We start from the raw sequence: 25,316 nt of genomic DNA, 5'->3' as shown, positions 1-25,316 counted from the left end.
AATTCTTGTCTCTGCCACTGACTTCCTGTGTGATTTTAAGCAAATCATCTCTCTGTGCTGCAATACCCTTGTTCTGGGACAGACTCTCTCATTATATATGTACTGTGCCTAGTACAATGCAGCATTCATTTTAGTTGGGGGCCTACAGGCATACTATAGTACAATAATTAATACAATTGAAAGTGATCAAAGATTGCCCACTAAAACATGAGCAGGACAAACTCCAAAACCTCAGGAGAATGGAAGAAGACAACAGAAATATGAAGACTTTGCACTTCTAGTCACCTTCTTTCTGAGGGACACAAAGAGCTTCACATACATTAAATGAATTAAGTGTCACAGCACCCCCTATTATGTAGGTATTACCCTTATTTTACAGATGGTGAAACAGAGGTTTAGAGGGCTTAAGTTATCTTGCCCCGTGTCACTCAGGAAATCATTGGCAAAACCAGGAAGAGAACCTGGGTCTTATGCCTCCCATTTCTTTGCTTGATCCACAAAAATACCTTTCCCCTAACAGCTTCACAATAGGTGATGGTCAGCCCCTAAGTCAGAAAAGCCCTGTCACCAAAGTTGGACATGCTGTAGAAAACCCCAACCGCAAGTCTATTCTGGGGACAGAGACATGCATTAATTTTGCTAATGCTCATATTGGCTTTCGCTGTCATGCCAATAGTTACAGAATCTGAACTACAAAGCAATTTGGATTCCTTCAGGATGAAAAGCACTGTATACATGTAAGATATTATTACCGTCATTAGCTTGTACATGCCCCCTGTCCTAGGTGCATAGATCATTCATGGATCCTCCCCTGTGAGGAGAAGAGGAATGACAAGTCTCTTGTTTAATCTATTTAAACCCCAGTTCAACTAAGTGCTAGCCTTTCAAATGTGTTTAGATGCCTAAAGATACAGGTAAGAGCCTATGGGGATTTTCAAAAGCACTTAAGCAGATTAGGCCCCTAACTCCTATTGAAATCCATGGGTCTGAAGTGTCTGAAATCAATGGGAGCTGGTTGCCTAAACTGCTGAGGAAGATTAAAAAAATCCCACTAGCACCTATCTGCATCTTTAGGTGTCTAAAATACCTTTGAAAATCTGGCCCTAAGCCCTTAAGTACATACTTTAAGCATATGCTTGAGTTCTTTGCTGAATCAGGGCCTGATCCTGCCCCTGTCAAATTCACAACAGAGCTCCCTTTGATTTCCCTGGTGCAAGATCAGATCCTTAGGCAGCTGAGACTTTTGTAACATCTCTTTTTGCATTGAACTTCCCATGGCTTTATATTAGAGAGGGACTTAAGCCGAAAGATTTGGATCTGGATCCCGATTTGAAACACCCCTAACACATTAACGTCTCCCCGCAGTCCCCCAGATCATATCATTTGGGCAGGGACCATTTTTTGTTCTGTTTGTACAGTGCCTAGCCCAATGGGGTCCTGTCCATGACCATGGCTACTACGTGCAATGGTGATATAAATAATAACAAATCTGCCGTTTATTGCATGGCTGATTATTTTTCTGTTTGCACAACCTTATAATGCAGGGCCCTTAGAAAGAATACTAAGAACTAGAGATAAGCCCCAGCTACAAAGCTGGGATCCAGATCAGAATTTTCCCCAAGTTTTGTGAAGTGCTGACCTGGAACAGGATTTCAGCTGGAAAATTAATAGAGCCTTTGGGGACACGGTGTTTTTGGCAGTAATGGGTGAATGTCAAAGGATTTAGGGCAGATAAACACCAAAGAGTTCAGAGTAGAGTAAAATTCCAAGAAACAGTGAGAACAAACCAGAGCATGGGCTGCCCACGTAGCAACTACTGTAGATTTACAGGCAGATTTTGCTTCTGGATCTGGTAATGAAATAATAATCTAACCTACCAAAAATAAAATAAATAAAATAAAAAGCCCAAAAAGATGATGATTGTCAGCATCTTACTTGGTTTTCCCAGAAGTTTGAAAGACGTTGGCTAACTGCCTCGAAGAAATTGGCTCTTGGCCACTACTAAATTCCTTACACTGCTTGGAATATCAAACGTTGTGTTAAGATGACAATCTGAGACTGTACAAAAATGTTTGCTCTGTGAAACCAAACACAATAAATCTGATGAAGGAAGTAGATATGTCAGCCTTGTGCCTCCCTGGGAATTCTTCTAAGCTGTACATATGTGCATCCTGAAGGCTGTAATTGCTGATTATTAATGTACACTGCATGTTTTACAGTACTGCACAGAACATAAAAGTTTGTCAGAAAACTCAAACAGATTTTGTAAAGAGCTACACTCAGCTGAAAGCTACATAGAACTTGCCACATGGGAACAGATCAAGAGTCCATCTAGATGAGTAACCTGTCTGACAACTGCTAATATCTGATGTTTCAGAGGAAAGTAGGGATGCCTGTCTAATACATTTGGGGTGGCTGTTCAAGTATATGATTGTTAGTTAAGAGGAGCTGGGTTCTAGTTATCCCAGATTTTACAGTGACTTTGTCTGGGGTTCAGTTTTCCCATCTGTAAAATGGGGGTGTTTACACTTCAGTATCTCTTAGGAGTGCTGTGAGGCTTATTTGAGAAATGCTTTGAGAGTCTTAGGTGGAAGATGATATAATAATGCAAAAATATTATGAATTGTGCAAGATCAGTTGTTAAGCATTGTTGGCTATATAAAGTGCTAAGTATGGTTAATACTACACAATGAGGAGAGATTTCTTCCTCACCCTAGCTGGGGATCAGTTTACACTGAAGCATGAAGATTGTTCTCAGCATTAGGGAACTTACTAAGTTGTTGCTTTCTGTGCAACTCCAGAACATTTTAATACAGCCACCTGCCCAAAATAGCTCAGTTTCCAGCAGCAGAGGAGCTGCCAGTTCTTCTATTTTAAATAGTGTTAACACATTGTTGTACCGTGAATCTAGCATAGGGCTGCCACCTGTGTGTATTTGTTGTGAGAGACCAAACCTTGTGGTGACAGTGATACTATGAGCACTGGAGAGGAATCAGCTTGTCTTGGGACTCTTCACCCCAACACAATCCCTTTCTCCATCCCACCCTGAGCCCCAAGTCCCTTCTTCCAAACCCATGTGATTGTAGTGGGCCAAATTAGAGTACAGCAACTGGAATAAATCTAGAGTAACTGCACTGCCTTCAATGGACTCACGTCAGTGTAAGTAGAGCAGGATTCAGGCTAATGCTTTGTCCTCTGTATTCTATTATGCCTAGAAGACCCACAGGAGCCTGCTCACTAGGAAGTACTCTGGGGGCCTAATTTTCAAAAACAGATACCTATATTGTGTCCATAAAATGTACAGCTGCAAACAGGAAACTGCAGGCACAAAACACTCACTTGTCAGTGCAATTACCTATTCTGCACACACAAGTGCATTATTTTGCACTTAGTTATCACCCAGCTGTGCCTGTGTGATCAGATTTTGCAGATCAGCGCAACATAAACATCTGTTTTTGAAAGCTTAGCATTCTTTAGGAGAGAAGGCAAGATGGTCCAACAAATGGGCCTCTCCTTTTTTAAAACCAACCTCTGGCCCAAATTCACTATTTGTGTAAGCAGGTGCACTGGAGTTGTTCAAGTGAGTTTGATCCTCTGGTATCTAATAAAAAAGAAATGTAGGTAACAGAGGGGGAATTGACAATTGTTATCACATCTTTTCTAGAGACAAGAACATGAAGAGAGCAGGGAAAACAGTATTTCTTTTGTTTAGTTCTAGAACTGTTCATTGCCGTTTGACTCCAAACCCTAGTGTTCAGTTCAGGCTGCAGACCTGACACAAGAATCAAATTTTAATCTTATGTTCTTAGCCAATCCTTACTTTGTATGTAGATGAGATTTTAAAATGGAGAAAGAATAAATGTCTCTATTATATAATATTGAGTTATAGAGAAATGCACATAGTACGTGCCTTGCACAAGAATCTGGGCACATTTACATAATGAAAAACAAAACTATAGCCATTTTGCTCATAACAGCCACCATTCTCTTGCCAACTTGCATCCATCTTTTAACATCTTTGGATTTCACTTCAAATCAAGCAAACACTTAGGCAGAAACACAAGCCTTGCACCAACAAACTCAGACTCTGAAAGAGCAGGATGGCAGGTAAATTCCTCAGCTAGATACTCTCCTCTGAGAATGCTCCCCTGCCCTCAAGCATCATGTGATAAATCTAGAGGCTGTCAGTATTATCTTGATTGTTGGGTAGGGCGACCAGATGTCCCGATTTTATAGGGACAGTCCTGATATTTGGGGCTTTTTCTTATATAGGCTCCTATTACCCCTCCCGATTTTTCACACTTGCTGTCTGGTCATCCTATTTTTGGGAGATGGCAGCTGGAGACATCTGTCTGATTTTTCGAGGATCAAAGGATACAAAACCCAAAGGCAGTATACAACCCTGGTTTAATTATATCTCAGCCTTTTTTGCTGCATTTCTAAAATACAGATTAAAGGCCAGTAAGACAGATGGAGGGAGAGCGGAGGTAAAAACGTAAGCACACGAGATTCTCCTATTAAAGTGAGATCAAAAGTACTTCCTGTGCTGTAGTTAATGCTAGTTCCCAAAACTATTGCAGAAAGCATTTTACAGGCCAAAGAACTCAGTTTCCCCATAACTAGACTGGACCAATGGCCCTTCATTAAGTTCCCTGTTTGGCTTTTGCAAACAAAGTACACAAATCTCTCTCTCATTTCCACAAGGAAGAAAAAGAAAAAAGTGGATGTTTATTGCTTTCTACAATGGCCCATTGCAGCCTTCTCATGTCATATATGTTCTTTCAAAGTGGATCCTATTGACATTCACTGTCTCACGAAGAAGTAAAAGCTTTAAGGGAAAACTATATGAATCACAAGAAGGTTACAATATACTGACCAGGAAAAGGAAGCAAATTTGTGCGCATTTCCATAGCAAAATTCCAATCAAGTTGTCTTACATATTACATTGGAAAGACTAAGTGTTTCCATATATACATGATTTGAAGAGATGTTATCAAATAGGTTAGGGCCAAAATTTAGTGTTTTGGTTCTTTGATTTTTTTTTTTTTAAAAGTGATGTTTACAAAAACCTAAAACCAGAAATAAAATGAATCCATTAAAATATTACTTATGTGGTCAATGCAATCTATAGCACAGGATTAGAACGAAAGGGTGACCAGAAATTGTATCTGAGAGGTAGATAGACCCTTTTCTCATTGAGGACCATTTGTGTGCAGCTGTTGTCTCAAGCTATCTGACATGATGTGGACTTATTTTTCATAGTTGCAGTGCATGCTTAGTATGAAGATATTGGAAGAATTACAGCTGTAATGAAAGGAAGAGCTGATCTGGAGCAGGATTTCAGCTGGAAAACTAATAGAACCTTTGGGGACATGGCATTTTCAGCAGTAATGGGCAAACATCAAAGGATTTTGAGTAAAAGTCCCTAATAAGTCAGGAGGGGAGTTAGAAAAATAAACAGCGAGTTTGTTGAGTTTGCAGCATAGTTAGAATGGTGCTAAGAGCCAAGAATAGACAGCTCTAGTTCTGGCTCTGCCACTGATTCAGCGTGTGACCTTGAACAAGTCACTTAACCTTTGTTGTATCTCAGTTTTCCCTTCTATGAAATGGGGATAATACAGATCTACCTACCTCACAGGCATATTTGAAAGATTAAACATTTCAATTTCTAAAAAAACCAAAAACCCAATCCAATAGGCTCTATCAATTAAAATATCACATACACAATTTAAACCTCTAGAAAGTTATTTCAGCCTGCCGAAAACTAATGATACTATCAGGCCAACACAATAAGTAAATCTCCTACCCCACCTCAAAGCATCACTTCTTCCATAGTTAACCCATGGAAATATAAAGTGTTAAGTGTTATTAAGACTCAGATCTTGATTCAACTCTGTTGCCTGCTGTGCAATCTCAGGGAGGGAATTAATTCTTCCTAGTTCTGGCTTGGTCCACAGCTCTCTAGGAGGATACTGAGTTATTTCATCAGACCAACTTCTCTCTGGCTCATCATATCCCAAGGGGTGTGGCACCATTTCCAACAGCTTAACCCTTTCAATGCTGTCCCGTACACCATGAAAGTTTATCCAAACCTCATGGGCTGGAAAAAAAAATCCGAGTGTGGGAAATCCCAGGCCTTTCTTGCCAAATAAAGTTCTCCCCAGATCAGTTCTGAACCTCAAAAATTCAATAGGGTGCAAGTTACACAAACAGTTGTGTGCCATGATCAATTCATGCTCCAGGTATTTTCACAGGCAAAGGGTGAGATTGTTTTTGAGAAGCGTGGTGACTACAAATGTGACTGGTGGTGAACTGTATGGATTTCTAGACGCAGAGGTAGCACTGCATTGCCAGTGAAATTAAGGTTCATGGGAATAACTTAAAAGGAGTCATAAAAAGAAGGTTAAAGTAGTAAATAAAGATAAAGCATGAGTAATTCTGTACCTGCAAACCTGGAAATCAGCATCTACAGAAGGCAAGGGAGTTCTGTGGATCCCACTGCTTGTGTGAACATCTGTGTGCTTCCCATTGTGAGCACTTCTGTTGTATTTGGACAACAGGGGTGGAATCATGGGCCTATACAAGTTACCGACAAAACTCCCATTGACTTCAGTGGGACCAGGAATCACCCGAGGTGTGTTATACATACTGGGGGTTGCAATGGGTCTTGTATGCCAAAATGTCAAGTGTGGATGGGGCTGATGAGTGGGAAGCTATAGATAGGATAGTCTCGTTATTCCTGAAAGGAGCTGTAGTTTATATGCCACAGAGACATGGGCACATCTTCCAGGGGACAGAAAAAGAGGAGACTGCAGAGGGTCTGGAGAAGATGCAGGAGTTAAAATGATCATCTTATAACAGAACAATTGGATCATGGTCTGGTAGAAGTCTAGAGCCACTAAATTCAGAATCAGTGGTCAAAGCCCAAAGTCATTGCTCAGCCATTACACAGGCAAAACTTCCATCAAAATCAAAATCAATGTTGCCTGAATAAGTAAGAGCAGGCCCATCAGTTCTATATCAGCATTTTCACATATTCTAAGCAAGGGAATGGCTTTATGGGTAGTGTTACCAGATAGCAACTGTGAAAAAACAGGACAGGAAGTGGGGGAGTAATAGGCACCTATATAAGAAAAAGTCCCAAAAAAATGAACTGTCCCTTTAAAAACAGGACACCAGGTCACCATACTTTACAGGTAAGTAAAATAATAATCATACAACAGAACATAAGCCTCACTCTAGGTTTTCTCTTAAGCTTGGTTGTTTCTAGGTTCCTCCAGGACCTCTTTTGTCATAGTTCCTGCTCCCTAGAAAGTACACCCACCTCCCTTATGTCCCGGGAATACAGGCCACAGCTAGGAGGTTGCTACTGCCATGACCAGTCAGCAAGCTTCATTAGCTTTACACAGAATTCTAATATGTACTAACCACATGGGTCACGAGAAGAGTCCTGCTGACCTGTTACACCTTAGCATTGACTCCTTCTGTGGAGCTGGGTGAATCTACTTCAATTGCTCCATCTCTTAAACAGAGGTAATCAAATGCCCTTGCAGATGTTTTGCCTGGGTTAATTAGGGAATGTTTGTAAAATGCTTTGAAGAGAATACTTCATTAATAACTGATCCCTTTTCATCAGGGGATCTCAAAGCACTTACTACAAATATTAATTCAGTTTCACATCAGCTCAGTGAACTAGGTAAAATTATTTGCATCACCATTTTACAGAGGAGAAAACTGTAGCACAGAGAAGTTAAGTAACTTGCCTGTGGACATGCAATGTGTCAGTGGAAGAGCTGGGAGCAGAACCCAGACCTCTTGACTCAAGTCCCTTGGTCTAATCTCTAGTTATGCATCCTCCTTCAAAACTGAGAGATGAAAATGTTATACAAAGTACCAAATAACACTATTATGGGTGTGGGGGAGAAAAATTTCCTGGAGAGAGGGGACATTTTACATGAATCATTCCCTCCCCCACACCCACCCACCGACTTCAGGGATTTTGCAAAGCACTAAAGATGATGCAGTTTGGTACATTTTAATCAGTTTCTTCCCCCATGAAATTATGATCCAAATATTGCTAATAACTAAACACAGTGCAACAAGGTACTATATGTTCTGCCCTGTAAAGCTACTATTGATATATGACAGCATGGTATCTCAGATGGGGTGGTAGGCTTCTGCTGTGGGATTGGGACTCCCCTCTGCACCCACATTTCACTTCACTGGACATTTCCCGTGCCAAGGGTAAAGTACTATGACTCAGGGTGAAAACTAATGCGAGGGAAAGACGGCAGTTTGACCACAACGTAGAACAGAGAAGCCAGAAGAAAAGCCTGGGATGATGGGAGAAGAAGAGATACTAAAAATCCACATGTCTGCAGTGGAAGGAAAGGAAAACAAAAGTCTTGTATGAGAAGGAAGCAAATCTGTTAGAAATGGTCTAGAAAAATGAATTTCTGATCCAAAGTTGGCCCCTTGAAAAAAAATTCATGGGGTCAGGAGCAAGGTTTCTGATTCAGAGCGATACAGAGAGCAAATGCTGTGAAATTGGATTTGCCATCTAAATTCCCCACCCACAGGGACTGAAGTGGCAAACCGGAGCCAAGAGTTTGGTTTGGGACTGTCCCCCAGCATGTACAGAATGGCTGTTTATAGTTGCAGTTTTCAGCCTTTTTTGATCCCTAACCCACAAATGGCCAAACAAATGATCCTTTAACTTACAATATCCCACCATCCTGTCAGAGTCTGATCTTAGCTGGGGTGGGAGCCTCTTCCTGCTGGTGCAGTGCTCAGCTCCCAGGGTTGGGAGGGGTCATCAGAAGGGGCTATGAAGCCAGCTTCACAGACCCTTTGGGCATCACTTCTGCCCAGGACCACCATTGTGAGGGGAGAGGATGCTGAGGAGCTGCTCTGGGCCTGGATGCGGGGTTGAAACAAGGGCAGAGGCAGCAGCAAGAGGAAGGGAGCTGCTGCTCCTTCCTCGTCTCTTGCCCAGCCTGTTCCCGGAGGGCCAAGGATTTTGATGCTCTCAGAGAACAGGGGGCGTGTTCCAACAGGTGCTCGATTGGCTGAGCGGTACTGGTCTATAAGGGTGGGTCCAGGAAAAAGGGATTGTAAATTGAGGCTGTTATTCTAGCTGTAGGTAAGGGGGTGCCTGAAATGCTACTTTGTGAATTATTAAACATGTATATTTATATTGTGAAATATTGTGACTAAAAGCCTCAGCCATAGAGAGGGCATTGGAGTGGAAGAATCTTTCTTCCCTGGATCTCATTCCCCTCTGAAAGAGACAAGTTGGCACTAATCACCATTTCAAGAACAAGGTCAAAACTAAGGGTGAGAGCAGTTGCCGGCTTGCTATGCAGGTGGCACTGTTATGACAAGCAGGAAACGGACTTGTGTTAATGCTTCTGACTTTGGTGATTTGTTCCAAGTCAGGAGGAGGCCACTTTTTTTTTTTTTTTTTTTTTATTAGAATGAAATCAGGGATTATAGTGCTCGGCTGCATTTGGGAGGCCAAATGAATCAATTCTGTACTAGAAGGAGAGGAGAAGCATCCTGGAGTGAGGTCTGGTTGGAGACAGATGGGTTGAGGACTGCCCACTGCCAGATGCCAGCGGGCCTGCCAGTTCAGTGTGCTCACATAGGTTGGCCAGGTGTTTGGGAATTACTGTGGGCATTCACAACTACACAGGGATTTTAGTCACAGCCCTTCTATACTTTGCATCTCCCAGGTTAAAACCACAGGATAGACTCACCTCACTGGTACAGAGTACAGTTTGGACCTCCCTGCACTAGTGAAGGCTGCTATACCCCAGGGAGGAAACCGTCCTTGGGGGAAGACAGGTGGTATTTCCACTGCAGCTCTCCCTTATCTTTCAAAGTGAGGAGGGGCAGTTGTAAATTCCACTGGGGTTTACAAGCCACCCGAGTGCATGATTCGGGATGTCCTATCTGCATTGGTCATGCCCCTTTCCAGGCAAGCATGGTTTCCTTTCTAGTACGGTTCAGATCCAGCTCTAGTTTTAAATGAAGTTATTGAGGTTTAACACTAATTTAATGTTGAACCACAAAAGTAGGTTAAATTTTCCCTTGGTGTTGAATGAACATTCCATGAATATCTGTAAGTTGTCAAGGGGAGGGCTTGTAGGAGCTCATGGGATGTGCTCTTCAAACCCAAATATTAAAACATGCTCCAAAAATTGAGAAGTCCTTTGGTGCTTACAGGATGAGCTAGGCTAAGGGGCTGTGGAGATATGAGTAGCCTCTAGGTGCTCAGAAGGGACTGGCAGTGGAGAGGAATGTGGATTTTATGTTAGGGAGAAAAGCTGCAGTAGAGGGTACTTGGCGCAAGGTATTCAGTGTCCTAGGGCTGAGGACAAAATTCTCTTCTCTTACCTGCCTTGCTATTGTGTGTTCTGCTGTTATTCTACACATGAAACTTCCACTGGCCGTGGTGAGAGTCAGAAAGGAGCAGTCTCACCTTAACAAACTGACTCCTCTTCTAGTCTCCTTTCCTCCAATTTATCTTGGGTAGAGGAGACAGGGCCACAGAGGAGGTGAGTGCTTGAGTCTTCTTTTCCCTTCATATTGTAACTATTACATCCTACTGAGCTGCTCCTGATAAACTCTGGGGCAAGCCAGTCCTGAGATTTTAAAACAAGAGGACTGTCAATGAGATATAGACTTAAGTGCCTAAATCCCTTTTTAAGAGCCTAAATCTCATTTTCAACCAGTTAGGGCTTGTGACACTAGGTGCAGCAACATCGAAATATCTTTAGAAATCTGGGCAAAAGTTTCTTTCTTATGAGCTAATCTCTAATATCTTGGGTTTTCTGCTGCTTTATAATTTCTAGAAACACTTGCTTGATTTTTTTTTTGGCAAAGCTCCTCAGGAAAGATGCACTTGTTTATGTGAAAACCATTATCTTTTGTAGCTGTTTTGGGCTGTGACACATGAGACAGCTCCTAGTAGATGTACATAAGTAAATACAGTAGGAAGAAGAGGATCCAGCTTTTTGTGTTTGAAGATCATAGATCTTGAACCTGCAGTCAGAGCTGTTGTGTCACTGTTTGCAGAGTGCTGGGGTCCAAGAAAGAGAAAGCACGGGATGGTACCAGGCATTATTACTAGTGAGAATTACAGGCCATGCTAAACAGATATTAGAGCAGTGATACTCAGACCTCAGTGGTTCAGGAGCCAAATTAATGATTGACATCACCTATAAGAGCCACAGTAGTGTGAATACATTGTTTCATTTAATATAGTACTATATATTTATATTTAAACAGTATGATGGGGAAATATTTAGTTTATATTTTTCTCACAGCAAAATGACTGACCAAGTATTATTATTTTATCAGTTACAATTGGTTAATAAAATACTAAAAGCATCCTGATTGGTTAATAATTAAATCACACATTGTTTTAATATCATGTGCTGCAAAGAGCTGCAGGAGACACTTTAAAAAGCCACTTGTGGCTCCCCAGCCCCAGTCTGAGTATCACTTTATTAGAGTGTATAGTGCACCATGTACATGAAGGAGGGAAAAGAGAAACCACATGGAAGGAGCACTAAAGCATTGGGATAAGACACCAGATAGTTGGTAGAAACCCCAACCACAGGGATGCCAGGAACATAATCAGTACAAAGGCGGCAGAATTGGACGGGGGGCTACAACAATTTGTATAGTGGGGGTGCTGAGAACCATTGAACCAAACTGTAAATGCTGTATATAATGGAAACCACTTCAAGACGGGGTGGGACAGCACCCCTACCTCCCCTACTTCCAGCACCTTTGCAATTGGATGTTCTGTCATGATTTACTCAGGGTTTAGTCTGGCTCCAGATCTGAATTCAGATCCAACCCCCCGCAAAAATCTGGGAGTGCTCGCATACATCTAGAGGGGTTGGTCAGGCTTCTCTCTGACAGAAATACTGGAAGGATCGGAGTCACCCACACCTTATTCCCCACCCCTAACACACTGCAATTAGAGGAAACAGACTGTGTGATAGCCTAGGCTATCCTAAGCAGTTTAACAGGTGATCCCTGCTTCAGTGCACCACAAATAGGAAAACATCTCCACAGTCTCTGCTAGGATACCACAGGAGTGAGGGTGAAACTCCTATGTGAGGCCTTGATCCTGCAGTGGGTGGCTGGCAGGAACAACTTCTCAGCACTGCCCCTGGCCGGAGGTAGAAGCAGGGCCGGCTCCAGCGTTTTTGCTGCCCCAAGCGGCAAAAAAACAAAAACAAAAAGCCTTGCCACTGAACATGGAGGTGGAGTAATGGTGCGGCTGCCGAATTGCCACCAGTGACCGAAGAATTCCTGCCGCCGTGGAGGGCGGATTGCCGCCCCAGAGCCTGAGCTCCTGCTGCCCCTTTACATTTGCCGCCCCAGGCACCGGCTTGGTTCACTGGTGGCTGGAGCTGGCCCTGGGTAGAAGAAATTGCTGACCCTAGCTGCTGCTGCTGAGCACAACTGGGGTGAGGAAAGAGGTTGAGAGAGACAAAGCCACAAGCGCACCATTTCCCTGCAGAGACGCTGCTGCGCAGTGCAGAGCTGTGTGCAGTGCTGAGGGGTATGAGCCAGCCTCTCAGCCCATCCTGAGCTGAGACTGGGCAGCAGAGGGAATGAGGTGGGAAGGTGCTGGGTGGGAAGAGATAGGGTGTGATCAGGGTACAATGGGTTGTAATTCTGGATGTGAAAATGGCCACCATGCCCATCACTGCAAGATATTCCTGCTTCCATCCATCCAAGTACTCTGTACCCTCGCTGCAGGATACAAGTAACTGCCCAACACCTTCCCAGGCTGCTTTACTTGAGAGTGCAGAAATGCTGCTCTTCAGGGACAAGGACAGCACAGGCTGTCCCAGACACAGAAATGCTCCCTGTGAAACAGTATCCCTCTCTGCCAGCTACACAGTGCAGCATGACACATGCTGAGCACCACATTCTTGGCAGCACCTTTAGTCTGGAGTGTCAGCTCCCCACAACTAATATGCCCTCTACTGGATCATGAGTAACAAGGCCTCCTGCAGGACTGAGCCTGGAGAGGCTGCCAAGAAAATCCCCAGGTAGGATTTGTATGTGGCCTTTTGCTGAAAGGCCTATGCAGGAGCTTGCTGCTGGGAGAGAGAGTGTGTGTCTCACCAGCAAGGTGAAACTCTGATTTATTCAAGCGATTATGTGCTTTTAGTAAATGGAAGGGTATGCTGGGAAAAGCCTGGATGCAAGGCACAATCTCGAGCTGCATAATGCGGTTTGATTTATTCTTGGCCAGTGCTAACTAAGAATAAAACTGAATGCTCCTAAATGTGCTGCTTAAGTGAAAGTTTCTAGCAAATAGGCAAATGGAAGGTTTATTTATTCATTAATTTGAGGAAAACATGAAAGGAAAAGTGGCCTTTATTTTAATATGAGCTGGATAAAGCTGTAAGCAAGGCATATCTAAGATTTAACTAGACATTAGTTATGTCCAGACCACAAGTGCTGTTGTATCCTATGGTTAAGGCTGATAGAATAATGTGCCAAAAATACATTTTTCTTGATAAAGTGCTCCTAAATGCTGAGGATAAATTATAATACTTGGGGTACTAGCCAGCTCTCAGGGAACCGGGAATGGACTATGGCTGCACTACCAATGCAGCTGCACCACTATAAGCTCTCTGGTGTAGCCACTCTATGCCAATTGGAGGGGGCTCTCCCGTTGACTTAATTAATCCACCCCCAATAAGCGGTGACAAGTTATACTGACAGAAGTGGTAGTGTAGACATAGAGGTGAAAGATTTCATAGGGTATGTCTGAATCTGGTTCAGATTGGAAGGTTGACACCTCCAGGCTGATGTGAAAAGGGAGCATGATCTCAGTCTGGATTCCAGTGGCCAGATATCCATAGCTCATAACCATTACTGCAGTTGGCACCCTTTTTGTTGAAGAAAGGCCAAGGATTGAATGGGCCGTGCAGAGGCTGCTGTTAAATTAGAAACTATCCACCAGATCAGGATTAAGGCACATTGGCAAGGTACTCTGGGAAATCCTGAGCTGCACTTGCACACATTCTGCACTCCCTTCTAGTGGGGAAATAGGCCAGTCTCCTTAGCCTTGTCCAACAAGGGATATTTTTGCAAAAAACAAACAAACAATCTCCCCAGTTGTGGGTCTCCAGGTGGCAAAAATGATGGGAGCCTTAGTGTAGACAAAGCTCCGGTTGCCATCAGAGTTTTTAGTTCAGTGTTTTGATCTCTTCTGAGGCAGTTCTGCTCTTGGCAGAGACCATCAACAGGGGTACCAGCTGTGAGAACATTGTGGTTTTGGACTGCATTGGTTGAGACAACAGCCTCTCCAGGACAGATAGATATTTATTCCATGAAATAATACACTTGAACATGCAAGAATTTCCTTTAAACAACATCCTACATGACCTCAACATGTCGTAATTTAATAGAGGTGAATGGGATGTAAAGCAACATGGGTTTACCAAAGGTAGATCATAGCAGACCAACCTGATTTCCTGCTTTGAGAAAATAACTGATTTTTTAGATAAGTGCAATAAATCTAATATACTTGGACTTCAGTAAAGTATTTCATACAGTATCACCTGGGAAATTATTAGTTAAATCAGAGAAGATGGGGATCAGTAAAGCATTGTAAGATAGGTACAGAATTGGCTAAAGGGGAGAAGGCAATGGGTTGTGGTGAAAGGTGAATTATCAGACTGGAGGGAGGTTACTAGTGCAGCTCCTCAAAGATCCGTCTTGGGACTAATCTTATTCAATATTTTTATTAATTACCTTGGCAAAAAAAGTAGGCGTGTGCTAATGAAATTTGCTGATGTTACAAGGTTGAGAGGCATCATCAATACCCTGGAGGGTGGGACTATTACACAAGAAGATCTGGATGACCTGGAAGACTGAAGTGACAGATATGGGATGAAATTCAGTAGTACAAAGTGCGAGGTCATGCCTTAGGGTTTAATAATAAGAATTTCCCCTACAAGCTGGGGCTCATCAGTTGGAAGTGACAGAGGAGCAGGGTGGACAGGTTGATCACAGGAGGATTATGAGCCACCAATGTGTTGCAGCTGTGAAAAAGGCAAATTGGATCCTAGAATGTATTAGGTGATGCATTTCCAGTAGAGACAGAGAAGTGTTAATGCCATTATACAAGGCACTGGTAAGACCTCATTTGGAATACTGTGTACAGTTCTGGTCAGCCATGTTCAAGACAGATATAATTTAAACTGGAACAGGGACTGGAACAGGTGCAGAGAAGAGCTACTGGGATATCAGGGAAATGGAGGACCTATCTTATGAGAGGAGATTGGAAGAGCTTGGCTAGTTTAGTCTAACAAAAAGAAGGCTGAGAGGGGAGATGATTACTTGCTATAAGTATATTAAGGGGGTAAATACCGTGAAGAGCTAGTTAAGCTAAATGTTGGCACAAGAACGAATGGGTATAATTAACTAGCCACGAACAAATTCAGGCTGGAAATTAGAAGAAGATTTCTAACTATCAGAGGAGTCAGGTTCTGGAACAACCTCCCAATAGGAATTGTGGGGTCAAACAACTTAATTAGTTTTAAGAGACTGCTGGACAAATGTCTGAGTGTAATTGTATGATAGGACAGCTTGTGATGGCAGGGCTCAATAGCTGAGGGACGCATTTCCAGTTTATGTTCCTAAAGCGCATGCTTCAAGGTTTCAGCCAGCCACTAGCAGGGGTCAGAAAGGGATTCTTTCCTGCCGCCCCCATTGTATTCTGGGAGGATTTTTTGTATCTCCTTCCTCTGAAGCATCAAGGATGGCCACAGCTGGAGATGGGACATTGGGCGGGGCGGGCCAGGGCTCTGAGGTGGCACCAAGCATTCTCTCTCTCAGCTGCTTGGCTGGCTGGTTCTTGCTCACATGTTCAAGGTCTAACTGATTGCCATATGCAGAGCTGGGAAGGAAATTTTCCCCAGGTCAGGTTGGCAGGGACCTTGTGTTTTTTTGGCCTGTCTCTGCAGCTTATGGGTGCAGGTCACTTGCCAGGATTATTTGGGTCTCTCTCACTTAATCATTTCCCTACATTGCACTGGTGCACCTCAGGCCCACCTGTGGCACATAATAGTCTAGTCTCCTGGGGGCTGTAATACTTTGGTCTTATTTTGGTTGTGGGATTCAGTGTGTGAATGCTGGGTGATGCAGGTGGCCTGTGATATACAAGAGATCAGCCTAGATGATCTAACGGTCTCTTCTGGCCTTAAGCTCTATGACAAAACCCTTTCAAAAACTTGTGCTTCGTTTCTCTTTTTTAATGGAAGTCTATTTGTGGTTTGTTGTATTTTCTCTCACAGACCCAACCCTGCCTTCATGGAAGGCTCTGAAGAAGTCTACAGCCTCTGGCATGAAGGAGAAGGGTGTTTGCTCTGCTGAAAGCCGTTTGCTCTCCTGGCTGGATTCCACTCAGAGACAGCAATAACACCATTTCCGTATGTTCAAACAGCCATTGAAATACCAGCCAATACTTTTCCTTGTTCCAATCAACCAGACAGACAGACAGCTCTTCTCCCCCCCATCTTCTGCAAATGTCTGAGCAAGGAAAATAATTTCATCTGGTCTGTCCTGAAAGACTGACAAATCAGTGCCTTCATGCCACCAGGCAGCAGAAGAGAGCTGGTGGTTATATGTACATAAGTGCATTCTGCTGATAGCCAGAGAGAATGGAAAATGCCAGTCTGCCCCTTAATCAGGGAACTTAACCAGTGTTTTCTCCATGCTAACTAGAAATAAGTGCTCTTTAATGAACACTAATGCCCACTAAGTTTCTGGCTCAGAATAAATCTGGGAGAGAGTTTGTTCTTGGAGTTCCTCATACAGGCCAAGCTATACCTCTGCACAGGGGACCAGTCAAAGCTTATGCCACATTTACACCCTATTTTGAGGAGTGAAATAGGTCTCATGCTGGCCCTCTCTGCACGGGGTGAATCTCACCCTCAGAGAAGAGAATGGTGCAAAGGCTAAGTTAGGGATGAGCAATTTTTTTTTGCTGATTTCTCGTCCTCTGCTGAATATTCTGAAAATTTCAAAATGTTTGCTTAATTTTGACCCAGTTTTTACTTGAGAGGAGTCTGACCCCACCCCTAGTGTCTGAGAACCCCAATGGGACAGTATAGAATCTGATGTAGGTCCAGTCGGGATCTGAGGGAGGAGTAGGGAAGGGTCTGGCCAGGGGTGAATAGGCAGGGATAGGAGCACAGTAGGAGGATGGCAAGAGCCAGGGGATGGATAAGCTAGGGGGTGGGAGGAAGGTGACAGGAGCCTAGAGCGGAGATTAGATGCAGAAGGGGAGTTTGCACGTACATTTTTTGTTAGCCCAATTTAGGGGAAGAAGATAATGAAAAATCCAAGGCCAGATAATATGATACCCCCAGGTAGGAAAAAACTGTTGCACACCTAAAGGGAAAAAATGAGTATGTGATCATGTAATTAAAGACTATCATAATGCAGACACCAAAGGGGCCAAATTAAGGTTGCACAAGCAACAACCTTAATTCTGGCATTTCATCACTTTGGAGTGTTTGACTTTTCAAGCATAATGCTGTTCTTTTAACATAGGGCTTTTAAAATGTAATAGACTATGTGGAGATGAAAGAGATGAATGCCATTCCTTACACAGTACACTCTAGAATCCTGCACACAGAGAATCAGGACACTTTACAACAGTGGCAGCTGGTGCCTAAAAAAAGTGGGATGGGTGGGGTTCACAATTAGATAACTCCTCCTCCCACTAATAATTTACTTTATTCTAGTGGAATTGCTAAGAACTGTGCATACCCTATTATTTTTGGTAAACTATCTCCCCCTCCCAACCTCAGCCTGCTTGTTTGTCTCATCCACCTGTCATATCTTTTCTTTTAAACTGTAATCTCTTCGCAGAATGCTCTGCCATTTCCTAGATGATTGTGCAGCACCTAGCACAGTGAGGCCTGACTTAGTTGGCCTCTAGGTGGTACCACAATACAAATGTTTAACAACGATCGTTATTGCCTCCCTGGAACTTTTCTTGGCTAATTTCTAAGCAGAGTGATGAAAAGTGAAGGTTGTGTGTGCGAAGCAGCACCCTAACTGTGCATTTCTTTATTCTCATAAGTTTGCAGTTTGTTTTTTCTTGTAACACTCACCCTTTCGTGGCTAAAGTGGTGAGATCTTAATCGGCATGTACTGATTTTCTAACGTTTGACTTTGTGATTTAGAAGTCCCATGTACCATAAGAATGTAGGGGCAGAAAGCCCCACACAGCAGCAACCTTAATGCCACCTTAAGAAAGTTTTTGTAAGTGAGACAGTGCCATAATTTAGAGGATCAGTGTATTTGTGACGGTAAATGAACTTCCCGTTTGTAGCCCAAAGACTTGCTAGCCATCATTCCAACTGAGGTGCACCTGAAACCTAATTTCAGTATCAAGGGGTGGTTAATTCAATCCAGAGGGAAACTAGCAGCACTAAACTTGAGAAGGCCTTTGTATTTCTTACAGAAAAATGAAAACCCTGGCAGAAAAATCAATCTCCCCCTCAGCAGTGAGTTGCCTCACTGGCTTTTCTGTCACTTTCTATTGATAGGCACCATACATTCCAATCCCTTTTGACAAAGAATAAATACATCTCTTAATAGCTCAATGAGTAAGAAGGACGACAAAAGGGGAAAGCTAAGTTTCACTGTCTAGGGCTTGTCTTCAGTGTAACTGTTAGTTCTGAAGCTCATGTTACTACACTTGAGTTGTTCCACTTGAGCTCAGCCTAGTTGAGTTTAAGGGTACGTCTACACTGCAGCTGGAAGTATAATTTCCAGTTCAGGTAGACATACAAATGCTAGCTCTGATTGAGTTAGGGAGCTAAAAATAGCAAAGGTAGCTGTGGCAGGAGAGGATTGTTCTCTACTCGAGCTGGAAATTGTACCTCCAATTGCACCATAGACATATCCAGCATGACCACACTGCAAAACAGAACTACAGCTACACACAGTGTTTGCATTAGCAGCTGACAAATTGTTGTCACTCAAGCGGCTGCATCCCTGTGATCCCAGAGGCCTGTTGGTGCTAGCTGTCATGACCAACTGGGGCTTGGGTGGTCAGACCTAGTGGTTGGAGCAGGAGTCAGAGTCATGAGTCAAGCCAAGGGTCAGAGACCAGGGGCAGAAACAAGGCAGGAAGGTGAGAACCAGGAGCAGGTCAGGAAAGCCAGAACCAGGAGCAAGGCAAGGAACCAGAAACCAGGGACAAGCAGGAAGGCAGAGCTCAGGTGAGAAGGCAGAGTCCAATGTAGCAGCCAGACAGGAATTCACTCAGTTTCACAGACAACTTCCTGCGCCTCCTTCTGACTTAAATAGCATCCTCAGCCCAATCAAAGATCTGGAGTTTCTCCAATCAGGTCTCTATGCACTAGTGGTACCTTTGGTAGAGTGTAAGGCCTTAGGGCTCCCAATTCTCCAGTCACTAGTAGAGCCATCAGGTGGCGTAGGGGATGCAGCAGTAATCTGCAGGCCTGGGTTCAGGACTCACAGATCCTCACACCAGCTGGCAAAGGGTTCACTGTTCTGCAACAGCAACTCCTGACTAGCCTGATAAACTCACTCCACCAAGTACACCACTTTCACAGCATTTAACCATAAAGAATATTATGTGAGGTCTTAAATGAAAGCTAGTGTCACACTGGTTATGAATACTGTCATAAGATGTATATACGGATGATATTTAAGGAGTTGTGTATATGTAGTGAAAATATGTTTTAAAGTCTATCACCAAAGAGAAAAACTGATTTCTTCCAGACAGGAGGTAGGAGGTATAGTCACCTGTCTATCTCAATTCACAGGTAAATTGAGCATTGCAAGTCAGCACCATGAGAGCCTGTCAAGGTTCCTTCCCCACTCTGAACTCTAGGGTACAGATGTGGGGACCTGCATGAAAAAACCCCTAAGCTTATTCTTACTAGCTTAGGTTAAAACTTCCCCAAGGTACAAACTATTTTACCTTTTGCCCCTGGACTTTATTGCTGCCACCACCAAGTGTCCAACAAATATACAACAGGGAAAGAGCCCTCTTGGAAACGTCTTTCCCCCCAAAATCCTCCCCTTTCCTGGGGAAAGCTTGATAAAAATCCTCACCAATTTGCATATGTGAACACAGACCCAAACCCTTGGATCTTAAGAACAATGAAAAAGCAATCAGGTTCTTAAAAGAAGAATTTTAAATTGAAGTAAAAGAATCAGCTCTGTAAAATCAGGATAGTAAATACCTTACAGGATAATCAGATTCAAATCATAGAGAATCCCTCTAGGCAAAACCTTAAGTTACAAAAAGACACAAAAACAGGAATATACATTCTATTCAGCACAACTTATTTTATCAGCCATTTAAACAAACAGAATCTAATGCATATCTAACTAGATTGCTTATTAACCGTTTACAGGCGTTCTGACCTGCATTCCTGCTCTGGTCCCAGCAAAAGCCAACACAGATAGGGAGAACCCTTTGTTTCACCCCCTCCAGCTTTGAAAGCATCTTGTCTCCTCATTAGTCCTTTTGGTCAGGTGCCAGCGAGGTTGTCTTAGCTTCTTAACCCTTTACAGGTGAAAGGGTTTTTCCTCTGGCCAGGAGGGATTTAAAGGTGTTACCTTTCCCTTTATATTTATGACAGAGCCCAACTTACATATGAAGTCGACAGGCAGATGGGAAAACACCTGAGACTAAACCACTGGTTGTCCTGTCTCTGGGGGGCAAACGGGACTTAGAGGAGTATAAAAAGAATACAAGGAGACATTTCATTAATCCTTCACCGAGAAATATCCCGGTGGAGGAGGATGCTTCATGAGTGCTTGGATCCTGGTGTGTCTGGAACTAGGTAGCTCTGCAAAGGACTGAACTTGTATAGTAAAGTAGATTTCCCACCATCTCCTGACAAGACACTACAGTGCAAATAAGCGATGGTCACATAAACACCATCCTCTACCGGAAACCTACTGACCACTATACTTACCTACATGCCTCCAGCTTTCATCCAAACCACATCACATGATCCATTGTCTACAGCCAAGCCCTAAGATACCACCACATTTGCTCCAACCCCTCAGACAGAGACAAACACCTACAAGATCTCTATCAAGCATTCTTACAACTGCAATACCCACCTGGGGAAGTGAAGAAACAGATTGACAGAGCCAGAAGGGTACCCCAAAGTCACCTACTACAGGACAGGCCAAAAAAAAAAATAAATATAACAGAACGCAACTAGCCATCACCTATAGCCCCCAACTAAAACCTCTCCAGCGCATCATCAAGGATCTACAACCTATCCTGAAGGATGATCCCTCACTCTCACAGACCTTGGAGACAGGCCAGTCCTTGCTTACAGACAGCCCCCCAATCTGAAGCAAATACTCACCAGCAACTACACACCACACAACAGAAACACTAACCCAGGAACCTTTCCCTGCAACAAACCCCATTACCAACTCTGTCTGCATATCTATTCAAGGAACACCATCATAGGACCTAACCACATCACCCACACCATCAGAGGCTCATTTACCTGCACATCTACCAATGTGATATATGCCATCATGTGTCAGCAATGCCCCTCTGCCATGTACATTAGCCAAATTGGACAGTCTCTACAGAAAAGAATAAATGGACACAAATCAGACATCAAGAATTGTAACATTTAAAAAACAGTAGGAGAGCACTTCAGTCTCTCTGGACACTCAATAACAGACTTAAAAGTGGTCATTCTTCAACAAAAAACCCCCTCAAAAACAGACTTCAATGAGAAACTGCAGAACTGGAATTAATTTTGGAAACTTGACACCATCAAATTAGGCCTGAATAAAGACTGGGAGTGGCTGGGTCACTACAAAAAAATAATTTTCCCTCTGTTGATACTCACACCTTCTTGTCAACTGTTGGGAATGGGCCACATCCACCCTAATTGAATTAGCCTCATTAGCCCCGACCTCCCACTTAAGGCAACTCCCATCTTTTTATGTGTTTATATTTATACCTGCTTACTGTATTTTCCACTCCATGCATCTGATGAAGTGGGTTATAGCCCACGAAAGCTTATGCCCAAATAAACGTGTTGGCCTCTAAGGTGCCACAAGGGCTCCTTGTTGTTTTTATTGTATAAGAAAGGTAACTGCTGGTTCGTGTAGACCCAGGTTTGTGTTTTAATATTTTGATTTATATGTAACCATTTTGTTTGTAATTATCCTTACTCACTAGCTTTTAAATCTTAATCTTTGATAATAAACTTCTGATTGTTTTCACTATAAATATATCTCAGTGCTGTGTTTTTACATAGGCACTTCCCTCAGTCGAATCAAACAAACTTGTGTGTACATCATCCCCTTGTAATTTGTGAACCTGGTAATTTTTGTGACTGTCCAGTAACTGAACACTTCAGGGGAACATTTCAACAGGACTGTGGGATTGGGGTGCACTGACTGTTAACCTGCAAGGCAAAGTAAGGGTTGGCAGAGCCCTGAGGAGGTTGTCTGGGTAGTAAACAGACTGATGGCATCAGGGAGCTGACACCCAGTTAAGCATCAGCAAGTCTTATTCTTGCTGGAGGCAGGGTGAGTAATGAGGTGACTCAGTGGCCTGAGAAAATGTCACAATCCCCACTGCATTATTTGCAACACTTGCACTTCAACTCCCCCCCTACCCCCTCGATAGGCCAGCCAGCTCGAGCTTGCAGCACCATATAACTCAAACTAGAGATTTGTGTGTGTGGATGGGAGTCATGTTGAGGCAAAATGTGAGTTATACTTTGAGTTAACACTGTAGTGAAGATGAAGACAAGGCCTAAGGTACTTATATTGCACCCATTATAAACAATGTCTGAGCACCTCACAGTTTTTAATGTATTTATCCTCAAATCGCCCTATGAGGTAGGGCAGAGCTATTATCCCCATGTTACAGATGAAGAACTGAGGCATAGAGAAGCTAAGTGACTTGCTCAAGGTCACATAGGAAGTCCACGCCGGAGCAAGGACTTGAACCTAGGTCTTCCAAATGCTACACTAGTGCCCTAAATAAACCCTTACCTACCCTTTGTATCTAACACTCGCAGTGTAAAACAATGGCAAATATGAAGCTGTGAAATCATTTGATTGCTATTATAGTAAGTGAAAGATCACAATTCATTTCTATACATTGTAATGCCATGGGGCCAGATTCTGTTCTCCTTTATGCCAGAGCAACTCAATGTATTTACACTGGTGTGTTTAAACTAGACAGAAGCTCAAGTTTGCAGACAGAGCTAGATACAACTCAAAATCCAAACTTCAGCAAAGTTTTAGGGATATTTGGGTCAGAAGAATTGGTTGGACCATTACAGTGGTGGGGGTAGCAAAACGAGCTCCTTCTTGCTTTAGAGTCTGAAAGCCATTTCCCCACTTATTTAGACACAAAGTTGTTGCTGACACCATCTGCAGTGGCTGAGAGTTGCAGTCATACTATTTTAATTATATATCCAGTACCAATCCCAGGCAATTCATCGTTTATTGAGCACCAACACTGTGCTAGGCACTGTACAGACTAGGAATATAGCCAATGAATATTAGTCCCTGTGTAAATCCTTAATTCGAGCGCTTGGAGAATTGCTTAAAACATTACCTAAATATATGCTTGAATACAAATGTAAATTAGATTTGGTTGCATTCATGACTCATTCTTTTACCATAAATATTCTAGGGAACAAGCTTCCTGCCTAGTGTTTTCATGGAAACAGAAATTTTACATTAATATTAGAGAATATTTACAGTAAATGAATTTTGAATCGGTAAATGAAATAACTTGCACCAGAATCCTGATTCCTAGTGTTATGCTTATCTAGATAGGGAACAAAAATGCTATGTGACCTCTACATCCTGCCAGAGCTAACTAGCTCGTCTGAATTTCAAATATTGAATACTTGCTAAGAATTTCTTACAAGCAATCTCTACACCAAGAATCATTCTAAGAAATAATGAGTGAATAAGTCGCAACAAATACTTTTTACTCCCCAAATACTTTTCTCAAATGTATTTGTTGTTCAATTCATGAACAAAAAAAGAGGCAAAACATCATCAAATTGTTCACTTTCAGTGATTTACTTGGCTCTTGCCAACACAATATTCCTGATGTCAGTAGTTTACAGAAGTAAACAGGAAGGAAACACCAGCCTTATGTGTAGGGAAAAATTTTTTAATCCAAAATGTGAGGCCTGCCTTATCACAAGGTATAGCTATATACTATAATCTGCTCTGAACTGGTATATCCTTCAGTTAAACTTTGTTTTCCAACAACCTGTAACCCCACAACTACAACCCATATCTTTCTGTTATTTAAAATTATAACTGCAATCAAAGTTCATGGAGCTGTACAATAATCACTGGGAGAGAAAAGGAGAGCAGAAATGTGCGTATTTGCAGACTGCACAATTTTATCATTTTGTCTCCTTAATACATTTTAAGAAGACAATCACTGGGGTAAAATCAAGTCAAGTACATGAGTGCCTGTCATTATAGTATGGTACCTGACACCTGTGAAGTACAGGACTTGGTAGGCTTTACCTTTCTATGCCTATACATTAGGGGCATCATTTTGTTATAGACTCATCACTCATCATCTGGGCTGAGAGACTCCAACTCCTTTCACAAAAGCCACCCAACCACCATCAGAAGGTAACATTGAGTGACTGCCATCCTAGCTGGCAGGCTGGCGGTGAAGGAATTCAAATCCCATTGCTAATCCCCATTAGATGGTTAGTTTGAAAGAGAACTAGACCAGATGCTTAGAGAAAATCAATTTTGCAGTGTAATAACCAATCACAAATAATCTCAATTTCCTCAGAACCAATTTTTTCCCCCCCAAAGGAAAAAGTCATTGAGGTAGGAATTAGAAAGAACAGGAAACCTATTTGTGCATGTCCCGCTTTTGGGTCATTGGGCTCCATATGTACTTGCTAATGGGGTTACTCCTCTGACAAGTAATTGTTTGTGAGGTTTCTGCAAATATGTTGTTTGTGTAAGGCATAGCTTGCTGCAGAGACAATTTGTTCTTTTGAGAAGTCACCTTGTTATTATTGCAATTAAATTGTTCGCACACTGGTATTGTAATGGCTGTTAAAAACTTGCTATTAGAATTTCTATAGGCGCCCTCGGTGCCACAAAAGTACATTCATTTATAAGCTGTGTGTTTCCATCAGAGACTTTCATCTCCTGGAAGTGGGTTTCCACAGTGTTTATCCAAAACAGCTTGTTTTAGCCAGATAGTTGCTAGGAAGAAAGGGTTTAGA

Source organism: Dermochelys coriacea, chromosome 3 (genome assembly GCF_009764565.3).
Source record: "Dermochelys coriacea isolate rDerCor1 chromosome 3, rDerCor1.pri.v4, whole genome shotgun sequence".
Lineage (NCBI taxonomy): Eukaryota > Metazoa > Chordata > Testudines > Dermochelyidae > Dermochelys > Dermochelys coriacea.
This window is presented reverse-complemented; position numbering follows the sequence as displayed.